The sequence below is a fragment of the Sminthopsis crassicaudata genome, chromosome 2 (genome assembly GCF_048593235.1).
Source record: "Sminthopsis crassicaudata isolate SCR6 chromosome 2, ASM4859323v1, whole genome shotgun sequence".
Lineage (NCBI taxonomy): Eukaryota > Metazoa > Chordata > Mammalia > Dasyuromorphia > Dasyuridae > Sminthopsis > Sminthopsis crassicaudata.
The window spans coordinates 444321771-444341666 of record NC_133618.1 but is presented as its reverse complement, the minus strand read 5'-3'; positions in this window follow the sequence as shown (position 1 = coordinate 444341666).

Below are 19896 nucleotides of genomic sequence, written 5' to 3'. Positions count from 1 at the left end.
TTCTCTCAGCCCCCACCGTTCCAAGAAACTTCCGGTCCGCTCCTGGCCTAGGATCATGGAGGTTCTATCTCGGAGCCCTCGCCATACTTTGCAAGTCCTTTCACTTGTTTATGGAACAAGAAGCACCCCTGCCTGAGCAATGAGTGTCAGACTAGAAGAGACCTCCGAGATAATCTAGTCCAGCCTCCTCGTAGGAGGATGCTCATCCACAGAGAGTGGGCAAATTGGGACCTCTAGGTGTCAAACTGAATAGAACGCCTGAGGTCTGGAAGACTCATCTTGGCAAATGTAAATCCAGCCTTGGAGGCTTACTGTCTACGTGACCCTGGGCAAACCGTTTAACCCCGGCTGCTTCCATTTCCTTTTCTGTAAAAAATGAGCTGGAAAAGTAAATGGCAAACCTCCCCAGTCTCTTTGCCAAGAAAACCCTAAATGGGACCATGAAGAGTTGGTTGTGACTGGAAAAACAAACAAGTGACTGAACAATGTAGGCAGGTTAAATGATTTGATCAAAATCAGAGGGTGGTAACAGGATTCTTACATACTGGTCTTTCTATTTAAGTGAATAAGCATCATGTTGGGTTTTTTAAAGCCACAAAACTTTTATAATAATAATGATTAAATCTGGCACCTGGCCTTCCTTTTTCAAATCTCTTACAATTACAATCCCATTGCAGCCAAAGTTAATTTTTTCTGAAGCACAAATCTGACCATGTGACTCCCCTACTCAATCAATTTCATTGGCTTCCTAATGCCTCTAGGATGAATGTAAACTCTTCTGTTTAGCTTTTAGTGCCTTATATAATCTGTCTTCAAGCTACTTTTTTCTAGCCTCATTGGATATTACTCCCCTTTCCCACACTCTGTTAATCCAGCCAAACTGGCCTCCTCTTTGTTTCTCATTCATGATACTCAATTTCCTCACTGGGTGCCTTTACACTAATTATCCTCATGCTTGGAGTACACTCCCTCCATCCTATGTACTTATCTTTTTGTAACCTTGTATCCTCCTTAAAAATCTGTTTTTCTTCTAGCCAGTGCCTCCCTTATATCTTCTTTCTTATCCCTTTCAAGCATGTTCCCTTTTACTTCACTGTTGGTTAAGATGAACTTCTGAACCCGACTGTGTTCATGTGGGTGTTCTTCCCTCCTTGAACCAGCTCAGATGAGAGTGAAGTTCAAGTGTAACTGGGTATTTTCTCCCCACACACACAATGTATAAATTTTCCCTTATACATCACATTTATGTAAAATAATTTTTTCCATTACTCCCTTTCCTTTCCCCTTTCTCACATTGCATCCCTCTTTCTTCTGAGATCATCTTAACATAATACAACCATGCCCAAATCCTCTAAGTAAACTCTCCCTAAAGCCCTGTGGATGACAAACTCTCTGAAGGATTAGAAATTCCCATATAAGAATGGAAATAGTTGACCTTGTTTAGTTCCTTATAATTGCTCAGTAGTGTTTACTTTTTTTATACTTTTCTTAAAGTATGTTTAAATATCAAATTTTCTATTCAGCACTACTCTTCATCAGGAATACTTGAAAGTTCCCTATTTCATTAAATATCCATTTTCCCCCCTGTAGTATTACTCGATTTTGCTGGGTATGTTATTCTTTGTTGTAATCCTATCTCTTTTGCCTTCTGCAAGATCATATGCCAAACCTCCACTCGTTTACAATATCTTCTAAAACTTGTGTGATGCTGATTGTGGCTCAATGTTTGAATGATTTCCTTCTGGCTGCTGTTAATATTTTCTCCTGGAGTTCTGGTTCTTGGCTATAAAATTTCTGGGAGTTTTTCATTTGGGGACTGATCAGGGGTTCTTTCAATTTCTACTTTGCCTTTTAAGATTTCTGTGCAGTTTTTCTTTATAAGTTTTTGAAATATGATATCAATATTCTTTTTGTTTGTTTGTTTGTTTCAGCTTTCAGGTAATTGATGGTTTTTGTAACATTCTCTCTAAAATGTCATGTTCTCTGTTGAGGTTTTCTTGGGGTCTCTGGGAGCAATTCAATTCAGTAATCACCACAAGTACAGCCAGGTGTTGAAGTCCAAATCTTTTATTGTCTCTTTCAAAGTCTTGTCTTCTTTCCTGGAGCCTGGTTAGCTTTCTTAGAGTCCAGATCCTTTATTATCTCCTTCCTATGGCTGGGCAGCTTTCTGGAGAGCCTTTCAGTCTGGCTTTGATCTTAGTGGGGCAAGTGCAGGAGTCCAGGCCAGCCACCAGGAAGATGGAAGAATTAGTTGAATTTCTCCCCTTAGTTCTGGAGAGCTTAAGCTCCTGCCGCCAGTCCTTTGCCTTCTCTCTGAATGTCTCTGAATCTCCCTGGCTGAGGCCTCTAGCTTTTATGCTCTACTTTTATGCTCACTAGGAAACCATTATTTGTTGTAGGATTAAATCAATGCTAAACTAGATTTAACCATTGTCTCCTCATTTCCACTTAGTACCTTGTTTCAAGTTTTAGAGCTGAGTCTTTACAGAATCATAGAGGTAATATTTCCAGCTCTAACTTCTTACATATATAGTAATGCTGTTCCTTTGGGAACCACTAATCCCTGCTGGAGGATTGTGACCAGGAACTGGATAATGGGTGACAGTTTCCTGATGGCACCAATTCGCGCTTCTATTGCTAGTAAAGGGATCTCATTCTGATTATTTGCTATTTGCCCTGGTGGTAAGTCTTTTTACCATCTCTGGGTGATGGAATGCTTCCTGCTGCATTCCTGGCTAGCCTCTATGTCAGTGTCTATAGACTTTTCTATCCTCCAAAAAGTCCTAAGCTGAAAAATAACTTTCTGTGACTTTTTTTTAACTTTCCCAATCAGAATTCAGTCTGATGTGTTTTCTAGGTTGTTGTGTAGAAGCTAAGGCAAAATTTCTGCCTCTCACCCTTTTCAGGTATATTTTAATCTATAGAACTCGTAATATGTTAGAGACCTGCTTGAATAAATAGGTTTACTTGCTGTTTACTATTTGTAATTGTCTTTTGTGTGACCAGTGTGTGGTGGAAAGGAGTCAAGCCTTAGGTATAAGTTTGAGTTAATTTTCCCCTTTAGGGGAGAACACTAGGGAAATCAGCTGCTTTTTTACTTCTTAACCTAAAAATAATACCCCTACACCAGTGGAATAGTAGATGGAAATTGATAGAAATGGATAAAACAAATAGAAATGAATATTACACCTATTGACTTAGAAAAACACAAATTAACACTATCTGCCTTGTATTATATTGTCTTTTGCTTTGTTAAACATTTCTCTATTGCATTTTAATCTGTTTCTGGCTTCACTAAAGAGTTTTGTATCCATTTTCATAAATTTGACACTTCTATCCTAGACCACTGATACTTATGGAGAAATGGAGAGAAAGATATCATTCTAGGATGTTATCTCTCTTTTTTCAGAGGATAAAGAAGTAACCAATCTTGTGCTTCCTTCTTTTGATCCCCTCAAGGTAAGTGTGTCTGTCACAATTTCTTTAGGAGAGTGGTTAAGATTTCAAAACTATATATCTAAGTCATCCCTTTAGCTAAACATCTCATGAAGACATAACCTACATAGGCAATATTCATCTTACACCATATAGTCTGGCCCACAGTGAGAGTTTAATAAACACTTTGTTTTCAATTGAACCAATATTTTGCTAATCACCTATTGTGTGCATAGCAGTAGGGGAATCATGTAAAGATCTTAAGTGGAGTAAATGATCAGATAAACACTTCAATTAAGTTATGATTAGTTTGGGGTGGAAAGAAGAATATATTCTTGGACCTCATATATTATATCCCTTTCATGTACCTTACTATCTTCTTGGATATTTTTCTTTGTTGACTATATGACTGACTATATGATTTGTGATCTCTGACCTAGACTTTGCCCTCTGTATTTTTCCCTAGGTTTTCTCCATATAATTTGTAATGTTGACTCTTGATCCTTATTGATATTTCAGAGGATTCGAAGGGACCTCAGAGATTTTCTATGCTTATCCCTATTTAATTTCATCTCATTTTGTAAAATAATATTCTCTGGTCCCTTTCTTAAGCTTGATTTGAGTATCAGCCTACTATATTTTTTGCCAATAAATGTGAAGGTTTCTATAGAACAGAAGTACTGCAAAATTGAAGAGCATAGATTGAATCTGAATACTGTGGGCCATTGTTTGACTTCAATTTCTGGCCAAAATCTAGCATGTATTATCAAAATGATGGTTATGGCACACCTAGAAAAGACAGTCATTACCACAGAAAACCATCATGGCTGCAAGAATAGATCATACTGGACTAACCTCATTTAAAAAAAAAAAAAACATTGTTGCCAAACTGTTACATCAAGAAATTGTTATAGATACTATTTACTTAGATTTTACCAAAGCATTTTTAGCAATGTCCTGTGGAGCATTTGGAAAGTGGTGATCAAACTCATAGAAACAATGGCTACTAAACAATACATAAAGATTCCTGTGGATAACATGTTGACTTAGAAAGTCATATATGCTTATACATTTCTTTTTTAAAATTAATATATCAACACATTAAAATCTGGTTCTAGTCTGGTTTGGACAGTACTCTGTAGTGAAGGACAAAACAACAATAACATGGGCCTCATGTGGGTCAAGGACTACATATTTGATATCTCTAGTCTAGACAACAGCACAATGTGATAGATTTGGAGCTGGTGGAATGACTTGTCCCAATTAATGTTTTAATTAGGCCTCTGGTAGAGGAAGTGTCCTAGGGAGCTGTGCTTAGTTATTTGCTATGTAGTGTTTTTTGTTTTGTTTTGTTTTGTTTTGTTTTTGTTTGTTTGTTTGTTTTTTATCAATGACTTGGATAAAGGTATCATAGATGGAATGCTTTTCCAATGTGTGTTATAACATAGAGCCAGGAAGGATACCCAAGATAATAGTTCACAGAATCATATTCACAAAGATTTTGATAAGTCAGAACACTGAGTTGAATTAAATAAGATTCAATTTATAGAGAAAAGTCTTATGATTGTGTTCAGAAAATCATATTCACAAATTCATGATGGGAAATATATGGCTACGTAAGCATTTGTCTGAAAGATATATGTGGGGGGGATTTAATAGACTGCAAGATCATTATGAGTCTATAGGGTAATATGGTGGCTAAAAAAATACTACCATCTTCCTAGGCTATATTAAGAGATGCATAGTAACTATGTCTAAGGAGATAATAATCTTGCTACACAAGATGAGATCACATATAGAGTATTGTGGTCAGTTCTATTGACCACATTTGAGAGAAAATGTTAATTAACAAATTGAAGAACATCTGGAGGAGAGTAACCTGGGAGGTAAAGAATATAAATGTCATAACTTAGGAGCATTGGTTGAAGGAGATGGGGATGTTTAGCTTGGAGAAAATAAGACCTAGTAGGGACATAAGAACTATCTTTAAGTATTTTAAATAATGTCCTAAAGAAAGGGATTCAACTTTTTCTTCTTGTCCCCACAGGACAGAATAAGAAGTAATGTAAGAAAATTGAAAAAAGGACAGGTGTAAGCTTAATATCAATTAGCTATATGTTTTGCTTCATCTTCCAGTGCTAGGCCACCACATCTATCTTGAAGAGTTTTAGAAGGTAACTGCATGGTTGCGATGTTTTTCTTCTTTATTGCCATGAACTGGATTCCCAAGTTGAGTTGGGGGACAGTACTGAAATGTGCTTTAAAGACGTAGCACAATTAAAGTATAAAACATTTCCCTGATGCCTCTAGTTCATATTCTCCCCCAATTCCACTTCAGTCTCTGAAAAAGTATGCTCAAAACTAAGCTCATTTCTCACATCATTGGTCCCACATACAAAGGTGGCTTTGATGTTGGATGAATCTTTTGATTCTTTTTTGGGGGGGTTCAGAAGGCCAATCTTGAAAGTCTGGCTCTAGAATCCAGACTCTGGAATGTTGAGTTGCTGAGGTACTCTACTAACAATCTTTTGAACTCATTGAGTCATGAAGCTCCTCTCTCTCCACCTAAAACAAAAAAAAGTATATTAAAAGGCCACGGAACTAGACATGTTTTTCAGGGCCACATGGCTTTAAAAGAAAAAATCCCTAAAGCCTCCTTATTCCATTGATTGATGCTGACAGGTTTTCCTGTTTATAGATAGTCAACAAGAGCCAATTTCAGAATATTCATACATGTTCCACTTTATCCAAGGCACTTCCCTGACACATCAACATGATTTTTTTTCCCCTGAGGCAATTAGGGTTAAGTGACTTGCCCAGGGTCACACAGCCAAGCAGTGTTAAGTGTCTGAGGGCAGATTTGAACTCAGGTTCTCCGGACTTCAGGGCTGGTGCTCTAACCACTGTACCACTTAGATGCCCCCAATATGATTCTTCTTGAAAAAAGCTATAATCCTCCATATGGAGAATTTGTATCAGCTGAGGAAGCTGATTGGTTCTGCACATGCATCAAATCTTCATAGGCTTAAAGAGCTTCTTTTACAAGTATAGGTTGAACCAGACCAGGGATCCTTAACCTCCTTATCACAATAATATGTGTAAATGCACAAATTAAAATAGGATTAGAAAAGATACTAATTCTATTGACATAAAGATGTGATTGTCCCACTCCAATTAATGGACTCTATGAAATCTACTCATGATGAGATGTCCTGAGACTCCAAGTGAAGAACTCCTAGCCTAGATGGTTTATGAGCTTGCTTCCAAGTCTGAGAATCTATGAAGCATTTATTAAGTGCTCCTTGTATGTGGAGTACAGTTGTGAGAGGGATTTCAAAGGATGCACAATCCATAGTCTCTAATTTCATATAACTTAATCTGAAAAAAGATAAAACATATATCCTAATAACTATAATACACAATAATTCATAATAAATTCATCCAAGAAACACAAAACAAAGTTTTTTGAGGGCCAAAGAGAGAGGTTGCCACTCTCCAGGGGCATGAGGGAAAGTTTTTTGAATTGGATTTTAAAGAACACATAGATTTTCTACAGGTGAAGTTGAATAGAGCTATATTTGGGAAGAGGGGAAATAAGAATAATTATTGTGATTTTTGCTGAATTATTTCATTGAGTTGCCACTTGCCAAAATCTTGGAATTTCCGGAACATTTTAGTGACTTGTGGAAACAAGAAAACTGAATGTTTAAAATTGGGACTGTCCCAGGATAATTGGGCCATCTGGTCACCATAACTAGATAATTTCTAAGATTGCTTCCAGATCTAAAATTCTGTGACTCTTGAAGCTCCCACAGTACCAAGGACATATGTTAAGGGTTCAGAAATAGCGTAGGGAAGAACAAGTCATGTGAAAATGCAGGACTTGGGGCTGGGTGAATTAGATACTCCTTTCAGCAGTTCAGATATGGCCTAAGCTGGCAGATTCTGGAAGAAAGATGCCTCCTGCAATAAAGAAGAGCCATAATAATGCTACCCCTGAAGACCTATAGAGGAAAGGAATTGGGCCAAACTCTGTGGCTGTTTTTCTATTTGGACTTCTGATTCTTACCCACATGTGATAACTCAGCTACTCTTACAAGTTTGTAACTAAAAATAGTTTAGTGTGAAGACTATGTAATTAAAATTACCAGAGAAGAGAAAATATAAATTGCCCTAGATCTTTTGTTAGAACCCCATCACATCAGGAAAAAAATTCCTAACAATTAGAGCTATCTCAGAGTGAAATAAACTGCTTTGAGGAGGATTGGCCCCTTTCATGGGAGACACTCAAGCAAAGAATGAGTGACTATTTGTCAGTGTATTATAGGAGAGTTTTTTTTTTTCAGTTAAAGACTGAACCAAGTCAGTAGTTATATTCTCAAGAAGAGAATATAAATGCTCTAGAGAAGAAAAAAAAGCCTTCTCTTACTTGTACAAATAGGGCACTAGGAGTATGAAATATTGCAGAGAAGAATGATGTGTCAGTTGGTTTTGTTGAAATACTAACTCCTCTGTATTCTGATGGAAGTGGATATCTTCAACATAGAGAAGAGCTAATCCAATTCCAATTGATCAATGATGGACAGAATCAGCTACATCCAGAAAAGGAACACTGGGAAATGAGTATAAACTGTGAGCACTGTTTTATTTTGTTTTGTTTTTCTTCCCAGATTATTTTTAGCTTCCGAATACAATTCTTCCTTTGCAACAATAACAACAAAATTCGGTTCTGCACATATATATTGTACCTATGATATACTATAAAATATTTAATATGTATGGGAATGCCTGCCATCTAGGGGAGGGGGTGGAGGGAAGGAGGGGAAAAATTTGGAACAGAAGGGAGTACAACGGATAATGTAAAAAAATTACCTATGAATATGTACTGTCAAAGAAATGTTATAATTATAAAAATTAATAAAAAAAAAAAGAAAAAGAAATACTAACTCCTCCCTCAACCATCCCAACTTTTTTTGTTTAATCTTTGTTACAAGAGATGACGTGCTGATAGGAGAGGAAAGAAGGATATATTAAAAAATCAAAATGATGGTAAATTTTTTAAATCAATAAAAAGACAATAAGGAATAGAAACAAATGATAGGAAACAACCATTTAATAAGCAGAAATATCCTTTGAATACTCTGGAAACAGTTAAAACTAGATTGTTTCAAAGAATCTGTTATTTTCTTTCATGAGGCTAGGCAGTAGGATATGATTTTTTTTTTTTTAAGGCATTTTGCCTTGGGACCTGCTCCCACTGGGCACATCACAATCCCCTTTTTAGGCCTCAGATTTGTTGTTAGTCTGACTCTTCAAGATCCCACTTGGGGTTTTCTTGGCAACGATACTGGAGTGGATTGCCATTTCCTTCTTCAATTCATTTTACAGAGGAGGAAACTGAGGCAGACAATGACTTGTCCAGGGTCACACAACTCTTAAGTACCTGGAGTCGGATTTGAACTCAAGAACATGAGTTTTCCTGACTCTAGGCATTCTGTATACTTTGGCACCACCTAGCTGCCCAGGCTCATTTATACACCTATAAAATTAAGGGTTGTCTTATGGGAAAGAGATTCCTTAATTTCCACAACATTCTGCCTCAATAGAGTGCAAACATTTTAAGTCTTGCCTATTTTATCAAGAAGGAACAAAGCATTGGGGTTTGAAATGAACCAAATATTTCTTTGCAAAAGTACATGAATATCTGAGAGGTGATATAGTGGAATGACTACTGGACTTGGAGTCAAAACAATTGGGTTAGGGACTTGACTCCAGCATTTCAAGTTGTGTGACGTGGAGCAATTACTTAACCTATCTGAGACTTAATTTCCTTATTTGTAAAATCATGATATAATCACAGATTTGTTGTGAAGAAACAACTTTACAAACTATAAAGCACTATAATCAACCAAACAACATTGATTAAGAGCCAGAAATAGTTCTAAGTGCTGGGAATAAAGAGACAAAAGTGAAACATTACCTGATCTCAAGGAACTTATGTTTCAATTGAGAAAACAATACGTACACTTCCACATACACATAGAATGAATAAAAATACATAGAAAAATAAAAATGAATAAAAATGAAAAAAAATATGTAACACTTGCATTGTAAATAAATTCTGCTCTGGAGTTAAGAAACACAAGCAGACACTATGCAAGAGGTCACTGGTTGGTAAATCACAGACTAAAGTAGAATCTCAGTGAGTAATTGTGAGAGAAAGAGAAAGGGATCAAGAATAGATTTTTGCAGGATGCCTATGGTTATTAGCCATGACCTAGAAGAAGATGCAACATAGTCAGATAGGGAGTAGAAAATCAGGAAAGAGAAATGTCATGAAAAGTTAGAAAGAAAAGAGTATTTAGGAAAAAGTGTCAAAGGCATTAGAAAGGTCAGAAATGAAGATTGAGAAAAGGTTATTTGATTTGGCAATTAAGAGATCATTGGTAACAGGTGATACTCTTCAGTTGAAGTCTGGGGTTGGAAGCCAAACTGAAGAGGGTTTAGAAGAGAGTAGGAGGAAAATAGAGGCTTTGAATCCAGATACTTTCTTTTCTTTTTTTATTATAGCTTTTTATTTACAAAACATATGCATGGGTAATTTTTCAACACTGACCTTTGCAAAACCTTCTGTTCCAACTTTTCCCCTCCTCTTCCCCACCCCCTCCCCTAGATGGCAGGTAGTCCAATATATGTTAAAGTATATGTTAAATACAATATATGTATACAGATTTGTAGATTTTCTTGCTGCATAAGAAAATTCGGATTTAGAAAGAAGGTAAAAATAACCTGAGAAGAAAAATAAAAATGCAAGCAAAGAATAACAGAAAGAGTGAAGATGCTATGTTGTGGTCCACACTCATTTCCCAGTGTTCTTTCGCTGGGTGTAGCTAGTTGTGTTCATCACTGATCAATTAGAACTGATTTGGATTCTCTCATTGTTGAAGAGAGCCACTTCCAACAGAATTGATCATCATAAAGTATTGTTGTTGCTGTGTATAATGATCTCCTGGTTCTGCTCATTTCACTCAGCATTAGTTCATGTAAGTCTCTCCAAGCCTCTCAGAAATCATCCTGCTGGTCATTTCTTACCGAACAATAATATTCCAAAACATGCATGTACCACAATTTGTTCAGCCATTCTCCAGTTGATGGGCATCCACTCAGTTTCCAGTTTTTGGCCACTACAAAAAGGGATGCTACAAACATTTTTACACATGTGGGTCCCTTTCTCTTCTTTGAGATCTCTTTGGAATATAAGCCCAGTAGTAACACTGCTGGGTCAAAGGGTATGCACAGTTTGATAACTCTTTGAGCATAGTTCCAAATTGCTTTCCACAATGGCTGGAAGCGTTCACAACTCCACCAACAATGTATCAGTGTCCCAGTTTTCCCACATCCCCTCCAACATCTGTCTTTTTCTGTCATCTTAGCCAATCTGAGAGGTGTGTAGTAGTATCTCAGAGTTGTCTTAATTTTCATTTTTCTGATCAATAATGATTTGGAGCACCTTTTCATGTGACTAGAAATAGTTCCAATTTCTTCATCCAAAAATTGTCTGTTCATTTATCAATTGGAGAATGGCTTGCTTTTTTATAAATTTGAGTCAGTTCGTTATATATTTTTGAAATGAGGCCTTTATCTGAACCTTTGACTGTAAAAATGTTTTCCCAGTTTACTGCTTCCCTTCTAATCTTGTCTGCAGTAGTTTTGTTTGTTCTTTTTAATTTAATATAATCAAAATTTTCTATTTTGTGATTGATAATGATCTCTAGTCCTCCTTTGGTCACAAATTCCTTCCTCCACAGGCCTGAGAGATAAACTATCCTATGTTCTTCTAATTTATTTATGATCTCATTCTTTATGTTCAGATCATTAACTTTATCTTTATCTTGGTGTATGGTGTTAAGTGTGGGTCAATGCCTATTTTTTGCCATACTAGTTTCCAATTTTCCCAGCAGTTTTTGTCAAATAGTGAATTCTTATTCCCAAAACTGGGGTCTTTGGGTTTGTCAAACATTAGATTACTAGATTACTATACTCATTGACTATTTTGTCATGTGAACCTTACCTATTGCACTGATCAACTAGTCTATTTTTTAGCCAGTGCCAAATAGTTTTGATGACCGCTGCTTTATAATACAATTTTAGATCTGTATCAGCTAAGCCACCTTCATTTGATTTTTTTTTCATTATTTTCCTTGAAATTCTTGACCTTTTAGTCTTCCAGATGAATTTTGTAGTTATTTTTTCTATGTCAGTAAAATAGTTTCCTCAGAGAGTCCAGATACTTTTTTAAAGAGTTTAGCAATGATAGGAAGGAAAGATATGATAGCTAGCAGGGATAGTTAGTTCAAGTGACATGATAGTATTTGTGAGCAATGGGGAAACATCTAGAAGATGGGGGAAAGATTGAAGATGTAGGCAAACTTTCACAAATGTACTCTCTTTAAAAATGCAAATTAAAACCACTCTAAGTTGCCATCTCATACCTATCAGATCAGCTAACATAACAAAAAAAAAAAAAAAAAAAAGGAAAATGATAAATGTTGGAGAGAAAGTAAGAAAATTAGGACACTGATGCATTGTTAGTGAAGTTACAAAATGATCCATACATTCTGGAGAGCAATTTGGAACTATGCCCAAAGTGTAATCAAATTGTGCATAACATTTGAGCCAGCAATACTACTACTAGACCTATATTCCATAGAGATCATAAAAAAGAAAAAGAAAAATACCTACAGATAATTATTTAAATATTTACTTATTTAAATATTTAAAAGCAGCTCTTTTTTTGTGGTAGAAAATAATTAGAAAAGAAATCCCATCATTTGGGAAATGGTTGAATAAGTTGTGGTATGTAAATATAATGGAATACTATTGTGCTTTTAAAAATGTTGAGCAAGCAGATTTCAGAAAAACCTGTTAAAACTTACGTGAACTGATGCAAAGTGAAGTGAACAGAACCAGGAGAATATTGTACACAGTTACAGCAACATTGTACAATAAGAAGAATTATTCTCAGCAATACATTGATCCAAGATAATTCCAAAGGACTCATGATGTAAAATGCTATGCATATCCAGAGAAAGAACTAATGGAATCTGAATGCATATCAAAGCATGCTATTTTCACTTTCTTTGCTTTTTTTTCTTAATTTGTTTTTTCTTTCACAACATGACTATTATGAAAATGTTTTACATAATTACACATATGTAACCTATATCAAATTGCTTGCCATCTTATGGAGGAAGAAAAGAAGAAAGAAAATTTGGTATGCAAAAAAAATTTTAAATGAATGTTAAAAAATGTTTTACATGTAATTGGAAAATAAAATATTGCTCAATGTAAAACAATAAACAAATATGCCCTCCTCTACCTCTTACTATCACTGCAATTAATTTTTATTTACAGTATATATATCTTGTATGAACATAATTGCTTGCTTATCATGTCCCCCATTGGAATATGAGCTCCTTAAAGACATGAATATTGCCTTTGCCTTTCTTTATATCCTCAGTATTTACTTAATACACTGCATACCATATAGTAAGTGCTTAATAAATGTTTTTGACTGATTGAATAGTGAATATAAATAATAAATTATGCCTCAAGGTGACCAAAAATAGAAAAATATGTCCCATACACAACAACAACATATTTAAAGCAGCACTTTTTGTACTAAAAATAAAGTAGATGCCAAACAGCTGGGGAATAGCTAAACAAATTTTGGTACATGAATGTAATAGGATATTATTACGCTATAAGAAATGATGAAAATGAATAATGTAGAGAAGCATTGGAATATTTTTACAGGATATCCCAAAAGTTTTTGTGCAGTTTTAAGCTTTAATAACACTCTGAAGAACTGCTGCATAGCAAAGTACTAAGATCCAAGAAACAATATGTGTGTGTGTGTGTGTGTGTGTGTGTGTGTGTGTGTGTAGTACATATATACATGACTACAACAATCTATATGAAAAAAAAAATAACTGAATATTGTGAAATTATGATAATCAAGTTTGCTCTCTCTACCCACAAAAAAATAGACATAAGAATGCACCTCTCTCCCTTCTTGCAGAAGCAAGGGAATAAGGATATGAAACATCCCATATAATGCCACTTTTTTGATGTGTTGGTGAATTTTACTGAACTATTCCCACGCATTCACCCTTTTAAAAATTCTTTGTTAAAAGGGATGGTCAAGGGACAAATTAGAAAGCATAGGTATTGAAGTCCAAGATTGTCCAGTACATTGTTTTTTGTTTGTTTGTTTGTTTTTTATCTTTGAGACTGGAATGAAATACCCCTAATCTATTTAACAATTAGTAAAAGAAGATTTACTTATATAGCTAAGAATATTCAACAAGGAAATTCAGAGAAGAGGAAAATGATCTATGGGGAGAAAAAAAAATAATGCAACTTTTCTTGTAATGGAAAAGACTTAGAAATGAAAAGATTTCCCTTAGTAGATGAATGTAATAGAATACTATTGTTCCATAATAAATTGCAAAAGATATGTTTTCAGAGAAACATAGGAAGAATTGTATAAATTTATCCAGGATGAAGTGAGTGGAAACAGAGAACAATTTTTATACAAAAACAACATTGTTTTTGAAAGACTTAAGAACAGTGATCAATAACATGACCAACCATAATTATGAAGGACATATGATGAACCATGCTACCTGTTCTTCTCATATAGAGATAAAGGATTCAAAATGCAGAATGAGATATATTTTTGTATACTGTGAAAATTTATTTTGCTTTCTTGTATATATTTGTTACAATGGTTTTGTTTTTCTCCCTTTTTTCTTTTAAAAGTGGAAGGATATAGATGGAAGAAAGAGAAAATTGTTAATTGGAAAAATTGTCATGCAGCATTATAACAAGAATATAAAATATAAAAAGAAATATGGAAAATGTAATATATTTATAATATAATCATTTTTTAAAAAGAAATACAGTGAGAATACTGTGTTGATTTAGTTCAGTGCAATTTCACAGATAGTTGCCCATGGTGGTTCTCAGGTCAAGTCCCAGAGAAGAGTTGTAATTATGTCTTTTTGATATCAGGTAAACAGGAAATAATTCCAAGATCTTTTTTGGGCCAAACAAGTGTCAAGGTGAGTTTAATACCTTTTAAGGAAAGGTATTGGCTCAGCCCACATTGTGAGCAACACTTGTAAATCTTTCTCCTATCACTCCCCATTTCTTGGTGTTGGGGTCCTAAACACTTTCTAGAGGACTTTCTATCATTTTAATGACTTTAGGGATGTTATTGAACAATGCTGACCTCAAGGATGCAAGAAACATAGGCTCAATGGAAGAGGAAAAATTAGACCAGAATGATAGCAAAAATAAAACAGAAGAAAAGCAATATAAGATTCCCCCTGTAAGAGGAACCAAAACTGGGACAATGAAGACCAGAAATATCAGATTTTACCTGCCCCTTTAGAAAAACCAAGTCCATTATTTAAAGGTCTCAATTTATGTGTTAGGTGATACCAGATCTTTTCAGTTCATAGTGGGTCTCCTGATGAAAGAGAGTGAGCATGAATAGGAACAGCACCAGAAACATTAGGACTAGAGTGAAGTTAATGACACTTCCTGGATAGGCACTGATTCTTATCACAGGATGATCTGGAATAAGATAATTAAGAAGATATCACCCTCTTCCATGAGGTCAAAGTCAAGGTCCATACCAAGATTTGTCCTAAAGGAATTTTCCTTGGAGAGAATTATACTGAATATTGTACTGGATATGAAATGAAGTACTACCAGTCTACCAATTCCAGATTGCAATTTTTAAAAGGAAAGATAGAGAAAGAGAGGGAGAGGAAGAGGAAGAAAGGAGAAAAAGGGGAGGAACAGGGAGGGAGGAAGAAGAAGGAAGAAGGAGAGAAGGGGAAAAAGAACAAAGGAAGATGAGAGTGGGGGGAGGAAATGGGAGGGGGGAAGAGAGAGAGGTAGGGAGAGAGACAGTTCACAGTTTTAGACTGAGAGCAAAAGATGTCTTTCCTTTTAAACTTTTTCAACTGATGATACTTGCTGTGGGATATTTTTGTCCAATTTCCAGTTCCAGACAAGTCTAAGAGTTCATGGAGAAGATTAAGTACTGTCTCCCTAAAGGGCCTTTCCATTGTCTTGTACCAGGGTCCCAACAAAGTCCATGTGGCACAATATCCCAAATGCCACCTGACAAGTCCAAAGCAGTTTCTTTAACACATTTCTCTTTTTTCTCCAAGACTAATGAGTTTGATCCATTTTTTCCACACAAATCTCACAGTAAGGTTCAAAAAGACCAAAGTTTTTCCTTTTAAACTACCAGGATACAAAAGTGTTAAATTTATTTTATAAATAATTTCATTAAAACTTGGAAGATCTTCAGCTTTTTATCTTTTTCTGCTGTGGAAAAACATACACACCTAACTTCAGGAGACAGTTCTTAGGACTTAGAATACATTCACTTTATTCTCTTATTCTGAAATGGCTTCAAGGCAGCTTGCTTTCTAATCCCCCAGGGGCAATGAGGAATGCCTGCTGGTAAACAGTCAGGGAATCAAGGTGTTTCAATAAGCACTGGAGAATACCAAGAAAGACAAAACCAGTTCTTTCTTGCTCTCAAAGTACTCATATTCTGGGAATATAATATTTAAATAACTAAACAAGACAAATCTTTACATAGCAGATGGAAAGCAATCTCAGAGTAAAGGCAATACCAATTGAGAAAAGGACCAGAAAAAGGCTGTTACAGAACATGGGACCTGAGATTATTTTATTACCAGAGACATGGAGGCCACTCAGGACTTCTCTTCCTCTGTGCCACCCATACCTTACTTCAGGGAAATAATTCAGCTCCAAATTGCCAACTGCCTCAATTGTTACAGGTCAGAGTTGACCAGGATGATATCAGGATGAACAAGTAGTTAAGGTTTGAGATTGTAATAAAGTATAATAGTCGTAGCTCATCTCACATAATTTTTTTTTTTAAAAAGGAGGATTACTCAGCCATAGCAGAGGAAGTTACTAAAAAAGGATATGCAGCCAGGACATAGTGTTGATTCAGCTGAGCAGAGATTCCCTGCTTCTGAGTTACCCAAAGTGGTCTTTAAGTCAAGCATTATGGAGGAATCGAAGCTTTTTGTATTCAGGCAACCACAAAATAACCTTTAATTGTTCCATGGTGTCTGACTTTTTGTGACCCTATTTGATATTTTCTTGTCATTTCTTTTTCTGTTGCGTCCTGCTTTCTAGAGCCTCCAAGTTGGGGTGACAAAACGTATGGTGCTTTCTAGAGCCCGGGGTGATTAAAATATACTTTTCTAGTGGAGAAGTGAAGAGTTGAGACTTCTGAGGATGGTGGAAAAATGGATTCCATTTATTCCCAGTTCTTTACCCTTTTTATACCCTCATACCTTTAAGTAACAAAAACACTGGCATTGCCAAGTATATACTGCATACGTGAGACCATATAAATTTGCTATTGTGCGTAGTTTGCCTTCTGCAATCATTCTGCTTCAATCACAACACAGGTGGTCATCACCCCCTGACTTCTCAGAAAGGCCGAGAGCCCTTGAGGGAGATGAGAGCCAAACCAGACACTGTCAGCAGATTCCCTCTGGGCTGAAGGGTCCCATACCTCACCCAGAGTTTCCCACTGACTGTGGTCATTTTACAGATGTCCAAACTAAGACAAACAGGGTTAAGTGACTTGTCTGGCCAATCATGCAGCTAGCTACCGATGGTCTAAGATCAGCTTTGAACTAAGGAAAATGAGTTTGACTTTAAACAAAGCACTTTATCCACTGCACCACCTAGCTGCCCTGAACCTCTAGTCACCTGTGCCAATTAAGTATCAAGAATAAACTGGCTGTCTTTAAGGAAAAAAACTAGCTGAACCTCTACATGGTAGGAGCTGATTGATATATTTCTCCTGTCATCATAGGTGTCATTTTTTAAAAGCCTTAAAATAATGCAGATCTTTTCTATTTTTATTCCGTTAATTATTCTTCAATTTTCATCTTTAATTACCTTTGCTTAGTTGGGTTTATTTCTATACTTTATTTTTAAACTGGTATCTTTCACTGACTCCTGAACATTTTAGAAATATATTTATTGGTCAAAGGATATGAACAGACGATTTTCAGTTGAAGAAATTAAAGGTACCTAAAATCATATGAAAAAATGTTCTAAATCACTATGGATTAGAAAAATGCAAATTAACCCTGAGGTACAACTTCACAACTCTCAGATTGGCTAAAATGATAAGAAAAGATGATAAATATTGGAGGGGATATGGGAAAACTTGAACACTAATGAATTGTTGGTGGCATTGTGAACTGATTCAGCCATTCTGGAGGGCAATTTGGAACTATGTGCAAAAGGCTATAAGTTATGCATGCCTTTGATCCAGAAGTGTCACTATTGGATCAAAAAAAGGGGGGGGGGAATCCACCTGTACAAAAAGGTGCATAGCAGCCCTTTTTGTGGTGTCAAAAAATTGGAAATTGCATGGATGCCCATCAATTGGGGAATAGCTGAATAAGTTATGGTATATGAATATAATGAAATACTATTGTTCTATAAGAAAGGATGAACAGGCTGATTTCAAAAACAAAAACAAAAACAAAAACAAACAAACAAAAAAAACCCTGTAAAGACTTACATGAACTGATGTTGAGTGAAGTGAGCAGAACCAGGAGAACATTGTACATGGAATTAGCAAGATTGTATGATAATCAGCTATAGCAGACTTAGCTTTTCTTAGCAAAACAGTGATTCAATACAATTCCAATAGAGTTAGGATGGAAAATATAATCTCTAACTATGGAGACTGAGCATGGATTGAAGCAAACTTTTTTCACCTTTTTGTTTTGTATCTTTTAGTTTTTTCCTTTTGTTCTGATTTTCTTTCCTAACATGACTCATATGAAACTGTTAAAAATGATTGTAGATGCATAATGTATATCAGATTGCAAAGGAGGAAGGGAGGGAAAAATTGAAATACAAATTCTTACAAAAATTAATGTTGAAAACTATTTTACATGTAATTGGAATAATAAAATACTATTAAAATAAAAAAGACATTTATATATTAAATTGCATTAATTTTAAAAATGCATTTATATTCTAAATCTGTATTGCCTTTGATTATTGTCTCTTATCACTTAACTGATATGCCAAGCGTTTGTTGATTAAAATCTTTTTAGTCTTTTTTTTGGTCTTTTTATGATCATTGATTTACTCTTATGCTTTTCTTTTTCTTGTTCCCCTTTCCCCCTTTCCCAGTATTAAACTTATGGGTACCACTTGTGTCACGCAGCTCTCCCTCTTTAGCATCCCTCCCACCTGCTTTGAATCCCTTCCTCTTTCTTGTCCTTCCTTTATTACTCTTTTCCTTTTCCCTTTTCCTTCATTGATTTACTCTGGACAAACTTCTGTAAGAAATCACATAATGGGCCTCAGTCTTTTGTGGTCCTTTCCATTTCTTCACTGACAGAGTGATTTTAAAAAGGGCCAGAAGATGTTAAGAACCACATTATTATAGTTTGTAAATTTGAATGTGGCTGTTGGTACTCTAAATATGAGATCTTGATCTCATGTGAAGAGAGGAAGACCTAAATTGTATTCATCTTGACACTTGCAGAAATGAAACCAGCAGAAAGGAAGGTACAATTAAATGTAGCTTCCAAGTTCCCTTTGCAAAGGCAAACACAGGAATTAGAATTATCAGCTTTATTGTTTACTCAGCTCAATAACAACTATCTTTTCATGGAATATTTATTCATTTCATATTGAAGTATTTATCATAACATGTGCACAGAGACCATCATAAAAATATATTTAATGATTCAACATCTATTGAAGAGCAAGAAAGAGGTAGAGAAAATTTATGAAGAGCTTAGAAGATTCACCAAATAAAATTACCATATATTTTGGTGTTAGATGACTTCAATGCAAGGGGGAAATGGGTGAGTATGTGAGAAACATTGGAAAACATAGATGAGGAAAAAAGGGCCAAAGATTTGTAGGCTACAAAGAAGCCTCTTTTCAATGTATCAAGAATACTTTCTTTGAGAAAAGAGTTGGTAAGTGCTGAAAATAGTGGGCACTGTGTTACATAGATTATATTTTAACTGTTAGGAAATGACTCAGCTAATACAAGAGTTATTCCAGAATCCAGAATGTAATCAGACCACAGATTTGTTAGAATAAAAATCAAAATTAGTAAAAAGTTCCCATGCATTAATCAAATTTACTATGCAAACTCTCTCAAAGGATGTGAGAGAAATAACTTTATTAAATAAACATCTGATCTTTAAGATCAACTAATACCATCTAATATAACACCCTGATTTTACCGATGAGGAAACTGAGGCTCAGAGAAGTTAAGGGATTTGCCTAATATTATATAGGTATTATATATGAGAAGCCCAAGGTTCTCTGACATCTGAACTA